Raw genomic sequence first — 6000 nt, 5'->3', positions numbered from 1 at the left:
CCACCGAAAACTGGCTAAATCTAAAAAAAAAAGTGCCTTTAGAGACCCTTACTTTCACAACCTGTAGTTTCGTAACTAAACAAGTACCGGGTACCCCCGTTGGTTTGACCACATTTAATCTGAACACTTTTTAATCTGTACCCCGCTAATTTGCACATCGTTCAGATTAAAAATGGTTCAAACGTCATTTAACTCATGGAACGTAGTGAAGTGAGATGGAACGCTGTGGAACGGAACGCAGAATCAAAACAAAACGGTGAAAGAGGTATCCAGAAACACGTTTCTAGGGTGACTATATGTTCAAATTAAAAATGAACCCCGATGGTTTGCATGAGGTACCGTTCAAATTAGCGGGGGTGCACGAACATATGAACTGCATATGCATATGAACCGTCCAAGTAATATGAACACCGCTAGCGCATGACGGCTCACCATAGTAGCATGTCCGAAAGAACTTGAAACTATTGAGAACCAGAGCTGCAGGTCCAAAGCCCTGATAAAGGTGGAGTTGTGATTCCTATGACCGTGGTCATCATGTAAAGAACAAACGGACAATGCTGTATCGTGTCAGCACCGAGGAGGCAGCCCCTCTAGCACGATGTAGGTAGCGCAACCCTGGTTAAGTGGCCTATCGAAGACTCTTCACCAACCAAGAAAGGCAAAAGTAGAGCAAACGGAATGATTTTACGACAACTGACCCGGCAACGAATAAAGGACAACGATTGGAAAGTTAGAACTTTGAATGAACCCGCGCGGGTTGGACTCCTGGCTCGTGAACTACGGAATGTCGCCGTGAACGTGGCAGCTATCCAGGAAATACGCTGGCCGAGAACCGGACAACGTGAATCATTCAAGTACCACATCTACTACAGCGGTGGCGACAGAGCACAACATGAAGTTGGCTTCATAGTGATTGGGAAGCAGATGAAGAGAATTATTCGGTGGAAACCGGTAAGCGACCGAATCTGTGCATTCAGAATGAAGGGCAAGTTCTTCAACTACAGCCTGATCAGCATATATGCGCCAACGAACGATAAGCCCGATGACATGAAGAATGAGAGCCTGAATAAGGCCTACGGAGAGTGCCTAAAACTAGATGTCAAGATAGTCATCGGCGATGCAAATGTGCAGTTCGGGAAAGAAAATTTCTTCCGATCCGTCATTGGAACGGAAAGCCTCCATTTCATTACCAATGATAATGGCCTGCGGCTAGTAACCTTCGCGGCTGTTAAAGGGATGGCATTCAGCACTACCTACTTCGCACGGAGAGAATATCCGCAAACACACCTGGCGACACCCGAGTGGCGATGCCTGCTCCCAAACAGACCACGTGCTGGTTGATGGGTGACATTTCTTAGATGTCATGGATGTCACGACCTTCTTCTTCTTGGCATTTACGTCCTCACTGGGACAGAACCTGCCTCTCAGCGTTTCATTAATATATCGTGTGGCAGGTACGATGATACTCTATGCCCAGGGAAGTCAAGGAAATTTCCATTACGAAAAGATACTGGACCGACCGGGATTCGAACCCAGACACCTTCAGCATATCTTTGCTTTGCAGCCGCGGACTCGGCTAAGGAAGGTCCCTGTCAGGACCTTCCGAGGCCCTAATATCGAATCGGATCACTATCTCATCGTAGCTCAAATTCAGGCGCGGTTATCCCAAGCAACCAATAGTTCGGATTGTACTTAAGCAGTGAACTCCATAGTACACTTTTGGTATAAATATAGTTTCTGTGAAACTTTCTCGCTGATTAAGAGATGACTACGGATATTAAGTGAACTTGATTCTCAGAAAAGTAGCTCATGAACTCATCAACAACTTGAAAGTTCAGAACAAGTTTGAATTGACCTTTTTTTGTACTTGAAGGTAACAATCAAACTTAAACGAACTTTATGTAAACAATAAAGTTCGGTTAATTACTTAAAAAGTGAGCTGATTAAGCCAAAACATGCCCTTTTATCCGAACTTTTGGTTGCTTGGGTATCCAGCGTCACGAGTTCCAGAACAAATAGAACGCTGCGCTTCAATATACAACGCTTGTCGACTGAATGGGGTAGCTGCACAGTACCGCCAGTATGGGAGGACGAATTGCCCACCAGCTGGTTGGATGGCCTCATACGCCCAATCTACAAGGAAGGGCACAGACTGGAGTGTGACCCTGCAGAATTCTGTTGGAAACAGCAATCTCAAGCAGCTTTTCCGGCAGAAAACAACAGCAGGGACATTCGCGTGTTGAGAAGATTCAGAAGAATAAAACTCTGATGGTTTCGAACAAAACTATAGTGCAAACTTATTTTATTACTCGTGAGAAAATTACAACAACTTCAATATAGTTCACTCGACCGCACAACAATAACAAACCTTGACGCCAAAAACATGGCAGCAGCGCATGAGAAGGACCGGACATCAACCTACATAAAAACAGCATCCAGTGAGGGGTCGGACACTATTCATCCAACAAATTCGGCGTACAAAAAACCACCTGTTTATAGATTTCAAGGCGGCGTACGACTAAATGAAAAGAAATGAGCTGTGGCAGATAATGTCTGAACATGGTTTTCCGGCTAAACTAATTAGGCTGATACGTGCGACGCTGGATGGTTCGAAATCAAGTGTTCGGATTGCAGAAGAGGGGCCTTCCTTAGCCGAGTGGTTAGAGTCCGCGGCTACAAAGCAAAGCCATGCTGAAAGTGTCTGGGTTCGAATCCCGGTCGGTCCAGGATCTTTTCATAAAGGAAATTTCCTTGACTTCCCTGGGCATAGAGTATCATCGTACCTGCCACACGATATACAAATGCAAAAATGGCAACTTTGGCAAAGAAAGCTCTCAGTTAATAACTGTGGAAGTGCCCATAAGAACACTACGCTGAGAAGCAGGCTCTGTTCCAATGAGGACGTAAATGCCAAGAAGGAGAAGAAAAAGAGGTGTCAACCTCGTTCGTGTCGTTAGACGGGTTGAAGCAGGGAGACGCACTTTTCGAATTTACTGGTCAACATTGCACTGGAGGGTGCTATTAGGAGATCTGGCATGCAGAGAAATGGCACTATTATTACAAGGTCACACATGCTCCCTGACTTTGCGGACGATATAGACCTAATTGGAATCGATCGCTGGTCAGTGGAAGAGGCCTTCGTGCCTCTGAAGAGGGAGATAGCGAGGATAAGTCTGACCATTAATTCTACCAAAACGGTTGCAGGTAGAGATAGAGTCAGGCTTGATGGTGTAGGTTTCCTGCGAAGTGAAAAGACGTGTTGCGGCTGCGAGTAGGACCTTTTACGGACTACGTAACCAGCTTAGGTCTCGCAGCTTGCAAACGGAAACAAAATTCGCCCTGTATAAAACATTGATTCTTCAGGTGGCTCCCTACGGGCACGAAGCTTGTACGTTGAATGAGGCAGACCGGAAAGCTTTCGAGTGTAAAGTGCTGCGGACAATACTCGGTGGGAAACTCGAAAATGGTGTGTAGCGCAGACGCATGAATCATGAGTTGTACCGTCAAACGGGGTAACTTGCAACAGTTTTCAACTTCAAAGCTACACCCCAACCTCTTTTTACGACCGTTATCGGGGGGTCGTAAAAAAAATCGGTCGTAAAAAAAATCAGGGTTATAATTATGTTATTGAAAAATGCAACGTCTAGATGCGGATATACTGATTCGAGATCTTCGGCAAAGTTGAAGCATGGGTTGAGAACTTTCCAAAATGGCCGTTCAAGTTTTCATATTTTGGTAAAATATGGCAACACTGCTCGATCGTTATCATAAGAGCCAATTTTATGGGGGTGTGATTTGCAAATACCAAAAAAATTTAAAGATAACGATACCGAATGTTCACCAAAGTCGAAGGAAGTGTTGCGTGCCATACAATCGGCCGAATCACAAATATTCATGTGGCTGGCAACACTGTTTAAGAAGAATAAAGTAAAGATCAAAACCATCAAACTTGAGCGGAACAGAAAAATATAATGCTTAGCAACATAGCAATACTCGTCAACTGTAATCCAGTTTTTCATGAAGGGTTCAAATTTTTTTCGTAGCTGGCAACACTGCTTAAGTGAAATTGCGCCACCTGGCAGTACAAGTGTGCATGCAACTATTGTTTTGCGGATATCTCAGGATCCTGACCACTTAGAAAGATGGCGTCTTCGGCAAAGTTGTTCAGTAGCTCAAGGACTATCATTATAAACGCTATGAGGTTCAAAATTTTGCCACCAGGCGGCGCTAGTGAGCATGAAACTTTTGTTTTGCGGATATCTCAGGATCCTGGCCATTTAGAAAGATGGCGCCTTCGGCAAAGTTATTCAGTAGCTCATTATAATTGCTATGAGGTTCAAAATTTTGCCACCAGGCGGCGCTAGTGAGCATATAATTTTTGTTTTCCGGATAGATCAGGATCCTGACCACTTAGAAAGATGGCGTCTTGGGCAAAGTTGTTCAGTAGCTCAAGGACTATCATTATAAACGCTATGAGGTTCAAAATTTTGCCACCAGGCGGCGCTAGAGAGTATGAAACTTTTGTTTTGCGGATATCTCAGGATCCTGGCCATTTAGAAAGATGGCGTCTTCGGCAAAGTTGTTCAGTAGCTCAAGGACTATCATAATTCTAGCCAAGAGATTCGAGATGTTGCCACCAGGCGGCGCTAGTGAGCATATAATTTCTGTTTTCCTGATAGATCAGGATCCTGACCACTTAGAAAGATGGCGTCTTCGGCAAAGTTGTTCAGTAGCTCAAGGACTATCATTATAAACGCTATGAGGTTCAAAATTTTGCCACCAGATGGCGCTAGTGAGCATGAATGTTTTACTTGTTTTTAATTATGAATCGTGGTACGGCTAACCAGCCGAGTGGAAGTTTAACAACTACCGAAAGCTAAACATGACATTTATTTTGCAATTGGATTAAATGGACAAATTCATGTGAAGTTTTGCGAAAAAGTTACACGTCTTCTCAGTGAGAATCGAACTCACGACTCCCTGATTTCTAGTTAGGGCGCGTTACCACTACGCCATGAGAGGACCCATGAACGCAGAAGTTAACCTGAATTCGATTTCAGCTCAATAATCACGTGGTCCTCTTTCGCAAAGTGCACCTCTTTCGGAAGAATTAGATGCCCATCCAAACACAACGCTTTCTATATATAGCCAATGCCTAGCCCGAGAGCGCATTGTTTTTTTTTTATGTATGGAAATAGCACACTACTCTAGCCAGCAACTGCGCTGGCTGAGGTTTCTATTGTGTGGGCTTCCAATGGGTCGGGACGTTCTCAAACGACCGGTTACGGAACATGAGTCCATTGCTCGATAAATACTTGTTTTTAATTATTATTTCGTAACCGGTCTTTTGAGAACGTCGCGACCCATTGGAAGCCCACACAATAGAAACCTCAGCCAGCGCAGTTGCTGGCTAGTGTAGTGTGCTATTTCCATACATAAAAAACAATGCGCTCTCGGGCTAGGCATTGGATATATATAGAAAGCGTTGTGTTTGGATGGGCATCTAATTCTTCCAAAAGAGGTGCATATTGCGAAAGAGGACCACGTGATTATTGAGCTGAAATCGTATTCAGGTTAACTTCTGCGTTCATGGGTCCTCTCATGGCATAGTGGTAACGCGCCCTAACTAGTGATCAGGGAGTCGTGAGTTCGATTCTCACTGAGAAGACGTATAACTTTTTCGCAAAACTTCACATCAATTTGTCCATTTATTCCAATTGCAAAATATATGTTATGTTTAGCTTTCGGTAGTTGATGATTTTTTTGTTTTGCGGATATCTCAGGATCCTGGCCATTTAGAAAGATGGCGCCTTCGGCAAAGTTGTTCAGTAGCTCGAGGACTACCATTATAAACGCTACGAGGTTCAAAATTTTGCCACCAGGCGGCGTTAGTGAGCATATAATTTTTGTTTTCCGGATATCTCAGGATCCTGACCACTTAGAGAGATGGCGTCTTGGGCAAAGTTGTTCAGTAGCTCAAGGACTATCATAATTCATGAT

The sequence above is a fragment of the Aedes aegypti genome, chromosome 2 (genome assembly GCF_002204515.2).
Source record: "Aedes aegypti strain LVP_AGWG chromosome 2, AaegL5.0 Primary Assembly, whole genome shotgun sequence".
In the NCBI taxonomy this organism is placed as follows: domain Eukaryota; kingdom Metazoa; phylum Arthropoda; class Insecta; order Diptera; family Culicidae; genus Aedes; species Aedes aegypti.
Note: the sequence above shows the minus strand (reverse complement) of the source record.